Source organism: Pinus tabuliformis, chromosome 3_2 (genome assembly GCF_031772625.1).
Source record: "Pinus tabuliformis cultivar Carrire ecotype Pingquan chromosome 3_2, CPIR1, whole genome shotgun sequence".
NCBI lineage: Eukaryota > Viridiplantae > Streptophyta > Pinopsida > Pinales > Pinaceae > Pinus > Pinus tabuliformis.
In genome coordinates, this window is record NC_142302.1 from 1,050,944,459 (window position 1) to 1,050,963,557 (window position 19,099).

General features: G+C 35.4%; 1 pseudogene; it reads right to left on the reverse strand.

Annotated features, from left to right (window-relative positions):
* Window positions 1–18,681: 18,681 nt before the first annotated feature.
* Window positions 18,682–18,798, reverse strand: LOC149184211 (U6 spliceosomal RNA; annotated as a pseudogene).
* Between the last annotated feature and the right edge of the window lie 301 nt (window positions 18,799–19,099).

The window sequence follows — 19,099 nt, forward strand, 5'->3', positions numbered from 1 at the left end:
TATTGTTATAAATTGCAAACTTGGCTTGGGAAATCCATTGTTGAACTTGTTTTGTAGGGGTTTCTCCTTCATATGCATTCATCACTGCATTCCAGACTTCAGATCCAAGTGCAGATAACTAGAATTTCACCTTCTCTCTCCATTCTTGAATTTTTTTGGACTAAGCATCAAAGCACTCACCCAGATCCACCTTTCAGCAATTGAGTTGCAACAGAAAACACCTACTCTAATACCAATTGTTAGAATCAGATCACTATTGAGAGGAGGGGGTGAATGGGTAGTGATAGAAAATATACAAATTTAAAATATTTTCGCAAATTAATTAATCAAACATTACACAACATATTGTTAGTAGATTTGATCATATAAACCACATTAAACAATCAACATAGACATCATATCAGGCATACACATAGGAAAAAAAGATATCTGGTGGAATGTTGGAAACTAGATCACTACTAAGTTGGGGGGGGGGGGGGTTGAATCAGTAGTGTGGCACTTCTAAAATTTTTCACCAATTATTAATATTTTTACCATTCATGTACTGAAATAAGAAACCATAGATCAGGTCATCAATTTAAAAATGCAACCATAAAAATAATCAACACATAGGACACATGTGTTTCTGGTGGAAAACCATTCCTGGGAAAAAAACCACCTTGTTTCTGCTACGTTGCTCAATTCTTTTATTAAGTGTTGAAAAAATTATGCATGGATAAGATCATTCCTATGAGCCGGAAGACTCAACTTCTTTCACAGTATGCTGGCACTATCAAATAGGAAATTTTTTCTCTCTCGGATATTTAGACTACCATATGCTGAAGGCTCCCACAATCAGTTGATCCTCACCTGGTTACTCCTGAACTAACAAAACGACTCTACAGACTTTGATATGTTGGTTGCCACCATGACCAATGAGCCTCACCTAGCTTCAGCCGAACTATCCAACCACCATTGGATGGATAAATCTCTTCCATCTATAGAATCCTCCAATCATTGTATACTTAAAGCCTCCATGCCTTCATTTCCTTCACGAGAGCCTCGTTTCATATATTTTCAAACTGGACTATGAAAACTTGCTCAACATGAGCACTGCAGCAACCGAGCATCAAAGCTCAATCAAATATCAAATTTGTAGCTCTAGTTTCCATCAAAAACTCCACACAAGCTGGAAAAAATCCTCCTCAAACTCTACCCAAATCCTCACTGCATCTTCTCACTCAATCCACAAAATCATGGCTGAAACATACTTCATCTCACTACTACTACAACTGCAAACTGCTTAATAAATTTTGCACTAGACAATAAATGGAGCTTGTAGGCTCTTCTCCAATCTCTCACTCACTCCACACAACAACTAGACAATCAACCATACTAACAATAAGCTATCTTCAATAATAAGATGAACCCAAGTGCTCAACTTAATAATTACTCAGAACAACTAGGCTTCACAACTCTGTTCATAAGCTATATTAGATCCAAATTCATCTCATTGACTCAATCAACCACTAACTCGATTATAATTTTTTATATTTTCAATTTTAATCAACTTCTGGAGGTCCCATGAACGTTTCCAACCATAAACCAAAAAGTTCTGATCAAGGATGTCGCCAAAACACAAAAATTAGCTCAATAATGCGAGGAATGTGGAGAAATTCTCGTGCAAATCCCTGGTCACTCCCTTAGTGTTGTCCTCTAAGCGACTGGAGCTATAAATGCTCCCTTGAACCTATCCTGCAAGTGATTGGAGCCTAGAACCTCTCCCGTAGGCCTTTGTGCATGCGACTAGGGCTAAAGCTCAGTAAAATCATCAACCTCTCAGCTCTGAACCACTGCCACATGTTCCATCGTCCTCTCTAGCACATGAACACTCCTCGAAGCCTCTACAACATGTCTGCAACTAATGAAATAGGCTAAGAACAACTTAGGTACATGCTAGACCTATTCTCCAAACTTTAGCACCAAGACCAACACCTCCAACTCCTTAAGTAGCAACCACAACATCTCTAACACCTCCAATACCTGTAGTAGCATCTCCATCACCTGTAGCAGTATCCCCAACTCCTGCAACAACAACATCAAGGAATATAATTGCCTCCATCACTGGTAGAAGCACCTCCAACACAACCAACCACATCTCACACATGTAGCAGCATATGCAATGTCTCCAAGACATGTAGAGACATATGCAACATCTAGAGAAGCACTCCAACCACCTACAGTAGCAACATATCCAAGCTAAAACACAACATCAACACCCATAGCAACAATCTAATCCTCCTACAACAGCAACATCTCCAACCAACTCGACATGTCTGGAATCCATCTCCTCAACAACCACAACATCATCTCCACTAGGTCTAGTCATAAGTATGTTGACATCAATTCCAACTAACAAGACCATCACCAAAGCATCCAACACCAAGCACTCATCATACATGCATAGGACCAGCAACACCAAGAGTTTATTGACATCAATTCCAACACTACAATGCCAACAAACTCCCCCTTTGGCATTGATACAACCTCAATACAACATGTGAGGCTAACCTCTAACCATCCAAATCTCTCCCCTTTTGACATCAATGGTAAAGGGCCATATTAACACTGAAGATCAATTTCAATAATGTATCGGAAGAGAGGAAGACTCCCCCTACCATACACAACACCATACTGATACAACATAAGAAGAATCATTTTGAAGATAATCATGTAAAAACAAGGAAATCGCCTGCCAAACCACTAGCCAATGCAATGCCATCAATGAAGACTGAAACATGCTCCCCCTAAGCATGTAATGGATTTGCAATCAACACTCTACCTGCTGAAGAAACACATATGTTGACTACAATAAGCCTACTTTCCAAGTGCAAGAGACTACTCCTCATGGACCATGACTCTAACTAACTTCGGACATGATATACAATACATTACAACATAATGCTTCATCGAGCATATACGTAGTTGTGATAAGTACATGGAACATACATATGACTCCTCTATGCCTATCACCAACCATGATTCTATGGACCCAAGTTTACATCATGCACCCAATATGTGAGGCTACATCAAAGATATACAACATGAAACAAGACTTGGACTCCACTTGACCCATACATAGCTAATGAAAAATAATACTAGACACAATGGGTCTTTCCATGAGAAATAAGACCAAGATGATACAATAATAGTACATGGCTTTTACATCTACACACAATGTGCTCTCATCAATACATGCCAAAAACATGAAATATCATGAGTACATGGAAAAATGAGCAATGAATATGTTCTCCATATAGCAACAGTAATAAAATGTAATGCATGGCAAGTGCATCAAATCGTACAACCTCCACGAGCTATGACATAATCTCTCCAAATGTAGCAACAAAAATAATAAGTACTAACAATATAATATGCTATTACATGGCCTCTCAACACCTTGGCCATCATCATCCCAACAATAAATATCCTGCAACAAGATCACCATGCTCCACATAGATACAAAAATACCAATATGTCATAATAGTAGCATCAAATATATCCTCACATCAAATTCTCTCTCCCCATGAGGGAAAAACCAAGTAGCAACATCCATCATACAAAAAGAATCATAAGTAGTAGAAAATAATTATCCTCATCATAGGTTAGCAACGTATCATCAATGAAGCATAAGCAATAAGTCAGTGAGAAGCAAAAACATATATTCTTCACATATGAGAAACAAGCATCGTAACTCATCCATCCAACAATACATGAGAAGCAATATGCTTTTGCAATATATGAGCAACAATATAAATCATCATCTCTCAACCATGTAAAATCATACTATAGGCAAAAACATATTCTCTTCATGCAGCTACAACACATGAATCATCCATCTAATACATATCAACAGCATGTATGATTCATCTAGAAATGAAAATATAAGCAATAATATGCGTAATCTAGATGAACTATCTCCAACATATCATTTTATCTCCATGGCAGCGACATATGCATGACAACATATGACATAAAGATCAACTATATTGTGCCAAACATATGATATTTTCTACTATATGGCAGCAACATCAAAATATCTTCCCTACACCAAATCAATGTCAAATATATATGCACTACATAGGAACACAATGGAAACACTCTGCTGATCTATTAGGAAGCACAAATGTTCCCCCTGGATGTGTGATCCCCCATCACACCTAGACAATGCACATAATAATGCCTTCCATAACACCATTAGCATCAATAAAATCAAAACATATAACTACTCCAAAACTATCAACGAATGTGCATGACAACTCCAACTAAAACAAACTGGAATATAAAAAGAGCTAAAATTGGAAATAACACTTCAAACCACAAGGACTTCCACTGAAGACATGCATCTCTAGAAATGCAGATTTGTCTTCTCATACTCTTCCCCATATGGCTGCATAATTAAGAATTTGCATACAACTCATAATGCAACCATATGCTCTCCCTGAGACCATGCATGCCTCAATTTTTTGTGGGAGAACCTTGCTACTCTTTTCTCCTCCCAACTTTCATTTGTTGATCCATCTTCTTCTTATGCGGTTTCATTTGTACATTCTCCTCTCTCTGAATGGATCTCCTAAAACACATGGGCAATTTGCAATCCTTGGCCTTATGGCCAACATTGTCACACACAAAACATCTAATGTGACCAAGGAATTGAGGAATAACTGGATATCTTTTGCTTATTTGATTTTTATTTCTTGCATGTGCCCTATAGTCAATAGCCCCATGGCCAAAAATCATTGCATGAGAAACAATAACCATAAAAGGGACTATTATACCTGAAAGATGGATATTTCCTTTGCATGCACGCTTGATGTGGCTTCTGCTTTGGTTGCTCCTTTTGATGAGAGAGATTGATCTCTCCATTGATGCAACTTGCTACTATGTGTCCACGAATTCCACAACTATAACACTTCCTAATTATATTCTTCTTCTTTGATCTTCGTCTCTTGTTTTGTTGCTTCCTGCATGACTTATGAATCTCATTATTTTTGTTGTAAATAGGTGCTCCAAGAATTTTAGATTTGCTTGTAGATGCTTGCACACTAGTTTTTAACCTCTCCAATTCTTATCTTGCGGAAATTTCTTCACCCTTCAATTTCTGACATTTATCCTTCAACTCCTTGTCTTCAGCCATGAGCCTTTGAATCTCAACTTCTGGTGCTTTCACCTTGGATTTCTCATCATTTTTGTAACCGATGCTTGATCTATCACTACAATCACTAGTGCTTTCATATTCTTCTTGTGAGGAGGACTGATTTGTTACTGCGATAAATGTTGAATCCTTTTCATTTTTCTCCATTTTTGAAAAATGCAACTTTCCTCCAAGATACAAGTTCTACAACTTATCCAACATATCTTTGGCAGTCTCATAATGCTTCACACGCATGCTATCAGATTTTGAAATACCATTCAAACTAATATTTTTATCTAAATCATTAGATTTATATTTAACACCATATTCAAGTGATATCAAAATATCTTCATCAATAGATAAAAAATATGAATCCAAATTTACTCATCAAGTTGCAAATTTACCTTCATGAAGTACTGGAATACCTTATTGGTCCATTTTGGTAAACTTGCAAAATTTCTACCAAAATCTCCAAGATCCACTCTCCAGTGATCAAGTTGCAATCGAGAGCCCCCGCTCTGATACCAATTGTTGGAGACTAGATTATTACTGAGAGGGACGGGGGGGGGGTGAATCAGTAGTGTGGCACTTTTGAACTTTTTCACCAATTATTAATCTTTTCACCATGCATGTACTGAAACAAAAAACCATAGATTAGAGAATCAAAATAAACATGCAACCATAAAAATAATAAACACAAAGGACACATGTGTTTCTGGTGGAAAACCCTTCTAGGGAGAAAACCACCCTACTATTGTTGCGTTGTTCAATTCTTTTATCAAGCGCTAAACAAATTATACATGGATAAGCTCACTCCTATGAGTCGGAAGACTCAACATATTTCAATTATGTTGACATTATCAGACATGAAATTCTTTCTCTCTCGAATCTTTGGACTACCATCCACTGAAGACTCCCACGATCAGTCGATCCTTGCCTCGTTACTCCTGAACTAACAACATGACTCTATAAACTCTGATCTGCTGGTCACCACCATGACCAATGAGCCTCACCCAATTTCTATCAAACTATCCAACCACCATTGGATGGATAAATATCTTCCATCTATTGAATCCGCAAATCATTGTATACGTAAAGCCTCCATGCCTTCACTTCCTCCATGCGAGCCTCGTTTCATATATTTTCAGACTGGACTCTATAAACTTGCTCAACATGAGCACTATAGAAACTTAGCATCAAAGTTCAATCAAATATAAAATTTGCAGCTCTAGCTTCCATCAAAAACTTCACACAAAAGCTCCACACCAGTTGGAAAACAATCTCCTCAAACTCTACTCAAATCCTCACTACATCTTCTCACTCAATCCACAAAATCATGGCTGAAACATACTTCATCTCATTACTACTACAACTGCAAACTGCTTAATAAATTTTGCACTAGACAATAGATGCATCTTGCAAGCTCTTCTCTAAGCTCTCATTCACTCCACACAATGACTAGACAATCAACCATACTAACAATAAGTTATCTCCAATATGTAGATGAACCCAAGTGCTCAACTCAATAATTACTTAGAACTATTGGGCTTCACAACTCTGTTCATAAGTTAGATTAGATTCAGATTCAACTCATTCACCCAATCAACCACTAACTCCACTAGCCTTTTTGATCTTTTTAACTTTAATCAAATTTTGAAGGTCCCACGAAATTTTCTAATGATAAACCAAAAAATTTTAATCAAGGATGTCGCCAAAATGCCAAAATTAGCTCAACAATCCGAGGAATGCGGAGCAATTCTCGTGAAAATCCCTGGTCGCTCCCTTATCATTATCCTCTAAGCGACGGGAGCTATAACTGCTCCCTTGAGCCTGTCCTACAAGCGACTGGAGCCTAAAACCACTCCCATAGGCCTCTGCCTATGCGACTAGGGCTAAAGATCAATAAAATCATCAACCTCTTAGCTTTGAACTTCTGCCACTTATTCCATCATCTTCTCCAACACCTTTACACTCGTCCAAGCCTCTGCAACAGGTCTACAACTGATGAAATAGGCTAAGAACAAGTCAGGGACATGCTAGACCTATTTTGCCAACTTTAGCACCAAGACCAACACCTCCAGCTCCTAAAGAAACAACCACAACATCTCTAGCACCTCCAATGCTTGTAGCAACATCTCCATCACCTATAACAACATCCCCAACTCCTGCAGCAACAACATCAAGGAATACAACTGCCTCCATCACTGGTAGAAGCACCTCCAATACAAGCAACCACATCTCACACTTGTAGCAGCATATGCAATGTCTCCAAGACATTTAGAGACATATGCAACATCTAGAGAAGCACTCCAACCACTTGCAACAATAGCATCTCCAAGCTACAACACAACATCAACACCCATAGCAACAATCCAATCCTCCTGCAATAGCAACATTTCCAACCAACTCAACATGTCTAGAATCCATCTCCTCAACAACCATAATATCATCTCCACTAGGTCTAGTCATAGGTATGTTGACATCAATGCCAACTAATAAGACCATCGCCAAAACATCCAACACTAAGCACTTAACACACATGCATATGACCAGTAGCACCAAGAGTTTGTTGACATCAATGCCAACACTACAATGCCAACATGGAAACCCTCAAGGGGAGGAAAACCACCCTGTTGTTGTTGCACTACTTATCTTTCTTTTATTATCAATTAATTTCTTTTATAAATGCTAACCCCAACTAGCTAGGAGCCACTACTCCTCTGCAATAGTTTGTTGGCACCACCATCTAGGAAGCCCCAACCCACTCTCAACTATTTGCTGGCCACTACCAGCAAGGAGTCACTACTCCTATCTTGGCAAGCCACCACTTGTCGGAGGTCCCAACCTCCTCAAATTATCAAGGCCATGATTTCATTCATTTTCATACTAGACCCCAAAGCAAACAAACAAACTTTGCAATACATAAATAAACCAACTCACTCTAAAACATATAAATAAATAAGCCAACTCTCTTTGCAACACAATCTGAACCTCTCTAACTGGTGCTCACTGCTACATATATTCAAATAACTTCATTATGCATTGTAGCTCAACTAAACTCCAACACTAACATATCATATTTATGCTAATTTCTCCCTCATCAAGATAGTCTAAATCAAATATCTAATTACACACCATTTCTCTTGATGACCACATTAAATAAGCTCTCACACCAAATGCCATGGGAAAAACCCTTAGTAATTGCCTCACAAGAATCTTCACCTAGATTTATACATATCCTCAATACAACATCATCACATTAGAATACATAATTCTATCCATTTCCAACAATAGCAACACACCTGCAATCATGATATACCCCAAAACACATCTGAAAGTTGACATCAATACCAACCAAACAACATTATTGTCAACAAAAATGATACTAACATCACTTTATTTATTTATTCAATATTTTAATTATTTTTAAATGAATAAATAGAAATAATTTAGTATTAAAAAAATAATTTAAAAATCATATAAAAAAATTAAAATTATTAAAATTTATATCACAACATATCTTATGCTTTTCACTTAATTTTTTTCAAAATTAGTGAAATTCTTTATACAAATAATATAACTTACATTCCAACTTTGCTAATTGCAATTAAAATATCTCCGTCCTCTGTGATCTTTCATATGTTATATAAACCATAACTCTTGCAAATATATAAAATAAATGAGATCTTTCATAGATTATATAAGCCATAACTCGTGCAAATATATAAAATGAATGTGTTGCAATTAAAATATCTCCTTCCTATCTTTCATATGTTACATAAACCATAACTCTGGCAAATATATAAAATGAATGAGAAATTTTGTTAAACAAATATAAGTATCAACTTTACCTGTTTATGTTTATGTTGTGAACTTGGTTAATGCTTACCTATTATATATATATATATATATATATATATATATATATATATATAAAGTAATTTAATAATTTTGAAAATAGAATCGATTTTATGTTAATTTCTAATTATCAAGTTTATATATATATATATATATATATATATATATATAATATTTTATATATCAAAATAATATATATATTGATAAAAATAATAATGAAGCAGTGAATATATTTATCATTGCAAATTATTTTTTTAGTTTATATTAATTTATATAATGTAATATTTATGGTTTTTTAAACTTCCTAGATATATTAATATTATAGTAAGATTTCATGTTTTAGTAGTGGGAAGAAAGTTTACTATTTTTGTCAGTAACTTGGAATTTTCAAAAATACTAGTGTTTGTATATGGCATATTAAAACATTATGATAATGATACAAGCATAGAAAAGCTAGGCTTAGCTTGTTTGCAAAATGAGATGTGAAGAACCATTAGATAATGTAATATTTATGTTATTTGATTGGAAATTAATTGAACACTATAAAAAATGATTAAGAGTTATAAACAAAATTAAGATTAATATGGAAATGCAATCATACATTTATCACACTAAAAATTCTAGTGTGAGAAGATAGTATACCATAAATATCATTTGGAGATTACATGACAATTTGATTCACCACATAGTAGATCCAACACCCATTACTTGGTTCTTATGTAGGGAATCGATACATTCCATAGAAGAGTTGTGGTTTGTTAGGTGGTAGACCCAACACCCAATGTCTAGCTTTGTTGCAAAAGATAAATACACCTATTACTCCCCATATTCCAATCCCAAATCCGATCCCCAATGCCATTAATGACATCTTTTCATCTAGATGCTCGAACCATCCCACTTTAATAGGGGCACTGCTATTATTATTGTCAACTTCTCCCACTGGGTTTTCTTTTTCATTGCATGAATCTAAAGGACACCCATATAAGCACTTATTCCTTTTAAATGATGTTGCACTATATGTGGAAAATTGTGTTCCTCCGAGGATTGGCCCACAAAGGCTATTAGATGAAACATCAAAAACAACCAAATTGTATAGTTTAGAGAGCTCTTCAAGAATCTATCCACTCAAATTATTCTTGCTCAAGTCTAACTGCTCCAAAGTAGATATGTTACTAAGAGATGCAGGTATTAGCCCTTCAAACTGCCCTTCAAACTGGTTGCCAGATAAATTTAGGAATCGCATGGCTGTCAAAGTTCCTATGCTTGCAGGTATTTGTCATACAAGATTATTGTTGGACAAATCAAGTATTGTGTTTGTAGGTGAGAGGCATGTCAGAATATACTCACATCTTTTCATGTGAAGTGTGATTTCTTCTTCAAAGGAAATATAGTTTGAAGACTTTACAAATCCTTGAAGCCTTTCAAAATGTAATGGCATTCTTTCACTAAATTTATTGTTGGATAAATCCAATGCATACAAATAGGTGAAATTTGTTACCCATTCAGGGATGCCACCATGAAAATTATTATAACCAAAGTTTAAAATTTTCAATAATGAAAAAGATTCCAAGTAGTGAGGAAGTTGCCCTCTCAAATTGTTTTTTCTTAAATCTAAATAATGAATACTAGTACAATTAGCCAAAAACATTGGCAAAGTCCCAGAAATTTTATTAGTGTGAGCAGAGAAAATATTTAAAGAGGCACAACTGCCATTAAGTTCAGGTATTGATCCTTCTAATTTGTTCTTTGATAAATCTAAAATTATAAGGGAATCAGGACTAATAATATTGGGTATAGTGCCAAAAATATTATTATTATATAAATCTAGTAGTTGTAAATCCTTTATGTGGCTTATACTAGGCAGGAGAGATCCAGTCAAATTGTTATTTGATAAAGCAAGAAAGTGAAGATTTCTTAATTGACCTATGTTACGTGGGAGAGATCCAGTCAAATTGTTATTTGATAAAACAAGATCTTGAAGATTGCTTAATTGACCTATGTTACATGAGAGAGATCCAATTAACTGGTTGTTTGATAAGTTGAGATAGTTCAATTCCGTATTGGTAATACTGGGGGATTAATGCTACCTCTAAGGTTTTTAGTGGCTAGGCTAAAAAAATATAGGTGAGTACAATTGAATATTGTGGGAGGAATGTGGCCACTGAGAGAGTTGTTGGATAAATCAATAAATGATATGCTTTTCATCAAACCAATAATTGAAGGGATTGGACCACTCAATTTGTTTCCTCTACCCCTAAAGTCATAAAGTGAAGTGCAGTTGCCAATTGAAGCTGGAATGCTTCCACTTATACTATTGTCAGAAAACTAGAGTGTTTCCAACCTGACCAGGTGATAGATCTTTGATGGTATTGGACCACTCAAATTGTTGGCGTGAATATACAATTCTTTAAGTGAAGTGCAGTTGCCCAAAGAAGTTGGGATGCTTCCACTCAGAGCATTGGAGTACATATCGAGATGTTTTGGTGGCATTGGACCCCTCAAATGGTTGAATCCAATATTCAACGTTTGCAGTAAACACGCTCCACACACTCAAAATCTAACAGAAAGACTAAAATGCCTGCAGTGAAAACTAACTTAATGCAAACTATAATGATGGTGCAATATTCTATGGATGCTCATGTAAGAAAATGTGTTCCTTCACAAGATCAATAGGCCAACTTGGCTATAAGGAGGGCACAAATTCAATGACAAACTTCCCTTGAAACCAATCGAAAAAGTTCACAATTGCTCAAAAAAAATGAAGAAACCAAAAACAAAAATTGAAAAGAAAAAAAAAGGCAAGAACAATGTTTTTGTCATTTTGTTTTTTAAAGAACCCAAATAATTTTTTGAGAACACAAAGACTACTAAAATTCCAAGACCAAAACCAAGCATAAAGAGTCCCAAAATTCACAAGTTATGCACATCATTAATATAATAAAACTTGAAATCACAAAGGACTACATACTTGCATAGATTTATCTGAACAACAGTATAAAGGACTTTAGAAAACCAAAAGAATGTCAAGAAATAATTTCAAGATTTCCAAAGAGGCACTCAAAAACCATGAAAAACAAAATGGGTCAACCACAAAAAGGAAAGCAAAGCAAAACAATCCGAAAGTTTGGTTATAAATAAAACTACAAACAATTGCTTGTTCCGCAAAGTCAGAAAAACCAAGAACTTCTACAAGAAGCCTTGAACCCAAACCCCAAACTGAAACTTTACTCAAAAATAAAGCCCTAGGTTGACTAGGTTTTCAACAGGGAGAAGATTAGAAACTGAAAACTTGCATGAAAGCAGAGCTTTACTGACAGTGAATGACCAGAAAATAGAAAAAAACACCAAGCAACAATCTTAACTGGGTCCAATATTTTGAAAAATTTATTCAAAATAAGGTATACGCAACTGTGCAAAGACAAAGCAACATGTATATGCAGCTGAAACAAAGGAAAATCGCGTATACGTGAGTTTACTTGAAGAAATTGGTGTGTATACACTACTGTATCCTCTGAAATGCGTGAATATAAAGCTCAATAAAGAAAAACAAAAATCCAGGCCTGATCCAAAAGATTAGACTTGATGCCTAGGAATCAAACAGCTCACAGACACTATAAAAGCAAGAAATCAATCAAACAGGCCTTGATCAAGAAGAAACAACCCAATCTAGGAAAAACAAGAATGCTTTCCCCAACAAAGTCACGAATTATGTTTCGAGTAGAATCACCTTAGGGTCTTGGGTTGAGAACCCCAACGTAGTGGAGGGCATACATCATAAAGAGACACACAAACAAGTAGTCCTAATACTTAAACAATTAAGGTTGGTACAAAAGGTTTTACCCATAGGTCCTATATTTGAGGTCATTCCCGTAGGGTTCAAACCCTCTGCTTCTTCCTTGTGCTTTAAGATCTGTAATTCATTCAAGGCAAAGCATATACACCAAAAATAAATGAAATCATGTCCATGATATCAAGGTTAGATCATATAAGCATGTAAGAAAATGAGCATTAACGTGAGATTTTATAAGCAAATCATGACATAAATTAATGCATAAAGACCATAATAATCACGAACGGGACAATGCCTCTTTATTATTGTAAGCTAAAGAAAATATGGAAGAACTATAACTTGAGTCGTCCATCGGCTCCAAGAGAAACTGTCCTCCGGATCTGTCCTGCCTAGGCCTCAGCAATCCTCCTCAATAAGTATACACAAGGATGTCATGAAGGGATGATGAACATCTCAAGAAGGAAACATGGGTTTCATATGACTTGGGAGTGCAAAAGGCACAGGGATATCTTCAGACTTGATTAGGGATGTAATAAACTATACTATCAATATCTAATCCTTTCTCCTCCTTTAGGCCTTCCCATGGAAATGTATTTATACTTCTCAAAATTAGTTTTTTCAGTTGGGAAATAGTTGGCCCACGGGCTATAGTAGGTGGGTATCCAATCAAACCCGTAAACCCCACTTGAATTAAGGGAGATTATATATATTTTTAATGTTTTAACACATATACGCGGGTTGGGTATAGGCTGACCCACGTGTACATGTGCTTTCAATAGGGAATAATCGCGTATGGGATTTAAAACATTGTTTTTTAGAAAATGGACCAAGTCTGGTAGGGAAGGGTTGCCCTAGGCCATATCATAGAGCATCAAATCTACCAGGGGTGGTAAATGGTGCTATAAAACTAGTTGGGACTTCTTACCGGGGAGATCCCCTGACATGTTGGTAGGTCCAACACCGTCAATATAGTGATAAACCCTGACTCAATAAACCAATCCAACCCATACACGAGAAATCTGAAACTTTGGCAACATCTAAACATCGGTAGCAACATATGAATATTAAATGGATTTATGAAACCATTACGTTTCAACAACACCTCATCCTCTCTCACTCTCAAAAATACATGTCTTTAGAATTATAACAGATACAAGAAATCGTGTGCACATGATAATCACATATCCTCACACTCTTGACCCTCGCAACAACCCAACAAGACAATATTATCAAGCTCTTACACCAAGAAACTCACCACACAGAAGCATACTATTCTCATTCAGCAACACATACTCTCCTTATGACAACAACAACATACATACTCTCAATACAAAACTGCCTGCTTTACTTTTCCTATGTACTTTTGATGCCATTATATGAAACCGACTTAATATTCGTAGAGGCCATTGCTAGAGATGATGCAAAACCCTAGAAAAATGTTCATGAAAAAAAAAAACATGAACCTTCCCTGAGTATGTTGGGACTTCCCGTGTGGAAGCTATGTCAAGTAGACAACATGATTTGCTATTTTACCCTAACAAAACTTAAGAGATTTATTAAAAATCTAATACAATCACCAGCCCATGCTGATATACGCAGAACCCGAGACTCATTAATTAGAAGGTTTTTCTACTTGTGTATATAGTAAGAGTGTTGGCTTTGACGACGTATCGAGTGACTGATCTAGGCCAACACAATTCTTTGTCATGTGTGCTCTAACCTCTACCATACACTCTCCAAACACACTTTACATGTGCATAACCTCTAGCAATGATCTAACTGCCATCACACCATCTTTAGTCACTCATTCTACAACATCAAAAAACACATTCTCTATCCATGTGCATTCTATAGGTAATGTTTTTAATTTCCAACCCTCTAATCAATACATAACACCATTATTTAAAATTGATTTTCCCAAAGGATCAATTTGGACCCCATCAACGACTAATTAACACACCAGATCCACCATTACCAAATAGTTAATGCATTCATGCCATCCATAATGATTTGGTGACCAGATCTAGTCAATGCGTGACTAAATCAACATAACCAAATCGATCCACTATATGAAGGACTAAATCAAACATTGAAAGTGTTTCACTCTTTAACTAGATCCATGCACATCCAACAACCAACACTCTCATGAATAGATCGATATTAAGGCAATCCACTCTCTTTTGGTGACAACTCAACCATAACACCCAGATTAAACCAAATATTCATGGCATAACAACTAGATAATTAACATGTTTACATTCTGATTAGATTAGATAGATAATGTGCTCCACTACATTGTTGCACCAACTTGAAACCATATCTAGTCAAGATAACAAGAACTAATCGCCATTCTGAACAAGATCGAGTGTCGAAAATACCAAATCAAACTTTTATTATTTTCCATCATGCCCTTGAAGATCAGATTGATTCATTGGATTATTTTCACAACATGAAAATAATATATCAAACATGAATCCCTCCCAATTTCCTTTGATCACTCTAGTTCATATAAGAAATGAAAGACATCACAAATGTCAAGTTAAATGCCCATCACATCTTCCTCTTTTTTGTATGACCAGATTGTTCCTCAATAGAAATCAACCCACAGGTGAATTCTTTATGCACTGAAAAAATGTTCGTTGGATATGAATAAGACAAACTATGTACATATTTGAACTAATTCAATGCATTCAAGCATCCAACCTGAATGCCCACTCCCTCCAAACCTTGGCATAGTAAATTTTTAAACCAATTTCTCAACGATAACATTCAAAACCAATCCATGGACTTGTTCAATGCATATACATTCTATGTTCTTTTTGTCTTCAAATCTCTAACCATTCCTTACACGGATTGCATTGCAGGTACAACATACTAGCATGGCAATATACATATCTTTTATCCCACAAGTGCTCAAAACGCATAGACTAAATCAACAACTTATTAATCTAGTTTCATTACACCTAGTTGGAGGATTTGGACCATATCCATTTATTGAAACACTTTTAAATTAGATCATGGATTTGCACACTTGCTCACAGGGTCATAAAGGAGCATTCAAATAGAGATTGGGGATTCACTTCAAGTATCAATTTGAGCCACATAAAAAATAATGATTACATCAATAATAGAGCCATTAGAGCACCCTTTGAGGACATGATAAAATGACATATTAAAACCACGACAAAAAATTTACATTGAGACAATAAAATGATAAGAAAAACTTCCTTTTCTTTTAGGAGCCCCCTGAACTCATGCACTTTATTTTACATGCTCCCCCTAAGACCTAATTTGGTTCAAATATTCATTAAGGTCTCTTGGTGCTCCTTCCTCTCTCAAACCCTAATATGTTGATTTTTGTTCTAAGGACTAGGCTTCTAGACTTTCTTTTTAATCTTCTTTGATTAAGATTCTCTTTTTTACTGGATCACACAACTAAATTAGGCATCTTGCAATATTTGGTTAGATGGCCAATATTGTCTCATGTAAAACATTTTATGTGACCAAGGAATGGTGGAAAAGGATCAAATCTTTTGTTGAGCTACATTGTATTCTTTTTCTTCTTTGCATTAGTCCTGCATTCAACAGCCTTGTGCCTAAAAACATTTCATAAGTAATAAGTGACCATAAAAGGAATTTTTATACTTGATGGTTGATGATGATCTTCCTTAATTGCTAGGTTGAGAAGGCTTCCTTTTTCTGCTCCAACTTCAACTGCCTATTCGACCGATATAAATTGATCATTCTTTGTTTATGATCAACTACTATATGTCAAAAACTATGGAAAGTGAGGCACTTTATATCCTCCGATGATGAAGTGAAAGATCTTCTAATTGATAATTATTTTCTTAACTCTCTTCCTGGCTATTGATGTAATTGTTGGCCCCCTTTCTTGCTAGAATCATTTTATTTGAAAGTCCTTTTGGATGTCGCCTTAGATCTAGATTCTCCTTCCACCTGATTGTTCTTCTTCTCTAAATTGTTTCTCATAGAAACAACCTCAACTTCTAATCTTTCACAATCATTTTCCTTTTCTTTAAAATACTTTCTCATTCCTTCTTCAATCCTCCTTCCTTGTTCTATTCGAGTTTTCAAACTAATAATTTCTTCTTTAAAATATTACTCTCTTTCTTCAAGTATTTGAAGAAGCTTTTTTAGATCTCTATTTTTGTAGAGAGATTTTCTATTTCAGCTAATGCAGAGCTATGTTGAGTTTGATATCTAGCCTCTCTCTCTTCTTGAAAATATACCACTTTGACGCTGGGAGAGAAAATGTCATTTGGCTGATCACTTTCCTTTTAAGGGGCCTTTTTCTTCTTCTTCCTTTTCTCCGCCATTAGTACTGGTTTCTCCTTCATGCAGGGCCTGCAACCTTTCCCAATTCTCCTTTGCAGAATTGAGATCCACGACTTTCTCAAGATCCGGATTATGAAGATTGTCAGAAATTGTAAACTTAGCTTGGGCATTCCATTGTTGGACTTGTTTGTAGGGGGTTCTTCATCATAACCATTCATCACTGCATTCCATACTTTAGATCCAAGTGCAAATAATTTGGATTTCACCTTCTCTCTCCATTCTTGAAAATTTGCAGGACTAAGCAACAGGGCACTTTGATAACCCATGATTTTCCCATATCCACCTTCTAGCAATTAAGCCACAATAGAAGGCACTTGCTCTGTTATTGATTGTTAGAATCAAATCACTACTGAGAGTGGGGTGGAGGGGCAGGGGGGGCCCCGTGAATCGGTAGTGATAACAAATATAATAATTTTTTTTTTCAAATAATTAGTCAAACATTACACAAAATATCATCAATAGTTTTTATCACGTAAACCACACTAAACAATCAACATAGACATCATATCAAGCATACACATAGGACACAAAGATATATGGTGGAAACCCTCAAGGGGGAGAAAACCACCTTGTTATTGTTGTGTTACTTCTCTTTCTTTTATTATCAATCAATTTGTTTTACAAATGCTAGCCCCAACTAGCTAAGAGCCATTACTCCTCTACAACAGTTTGTTGGCCACCACCAACTATGAAGCCCCAACTCCCTATCCACTGGTTGCTTGTCACTACCAGCAAGGAGTCACTACTCCTATCTTGGCATGCCACCACTTGTCAGAGGTCCCATCCTCCTCAAATTTTCAGGGCCACGTTTTCATTCATTTTAAGGCTGGAACCCAAAGCAAACAAATGAACTTTGCAACACATAAATAAGTCAACTCCCTTTGCAACACAATCTCAACCTCTCTAATTGTGGCTCACTTCTAAAAATATTCAAACAACTTCATTATGCACTATAGCTCAACTAAATTCTAACAATGGCATTTCATATTTATTCTAATTTCTCCCTCATCGAGATACACTATATAAATCATTAATTACACACCACTTCTCTTGATGACCACATCAAATAATCTCTCACACCAAATATCATGGGAAAAACCCTTGCAATTGCCCGTGGTTTTATTTTCTCAAGAATCTTCACCCAGATCTGTAACATATCCTCAATAAAACATCATCATCACACTAGAACATATAGTTTTAGCCATCTACAATAATAACAACACACTCATGATCATGATACACCAATAAACCATGCCAAAACACATATAAAAATTGACATCAATACCAACCAAAGAACATTGTTGCCAATAAAATTTTTGATAACATCACTTTATTTATTTATTTAACATTTTAATCATTTTTAAATAAATAAAAAAACATTAAAAAACCCTTCAAAAAATATTATTAAAATTTATATCAAAACTTCCCTTCCAAATTTGCCCGTAACAAGTAAAATATCACCTTCCTCCATAATCTTTCACATGTTATATAAACCATAACTGGATAAAATATAAAATGAATCAGAAATTTGTGTGCGAAATACTTGAGCAAAGGCCATGTTAATCGGCCATGCTAAGCTTCTCTCTATCCTTCCAATTTTACGTAATGTCTCCAAAAAGACATAATAAAAATGATGATAAAGATGTTTTTCATAAAGATATGTTTCATATGAATATAAAACTGAAAGTTCACCATTCTTGAATATACTGGCCACAAATAAGTTCTCACTTATTAAAATAGAATATTTTAAATTTTCTTAAATCAAATTCAAAGGTTTAATAAACAAATCACGCACAATTTTTGTTAAAATTCTGTGTGATAAAAATAAATAATTAAATAAATCGAACGTTTTTAAACTATTGCCTTTATATGTTTTCATCGAAACTTTAATGATAAAAATGAAAATGCAATCCCATCATTAA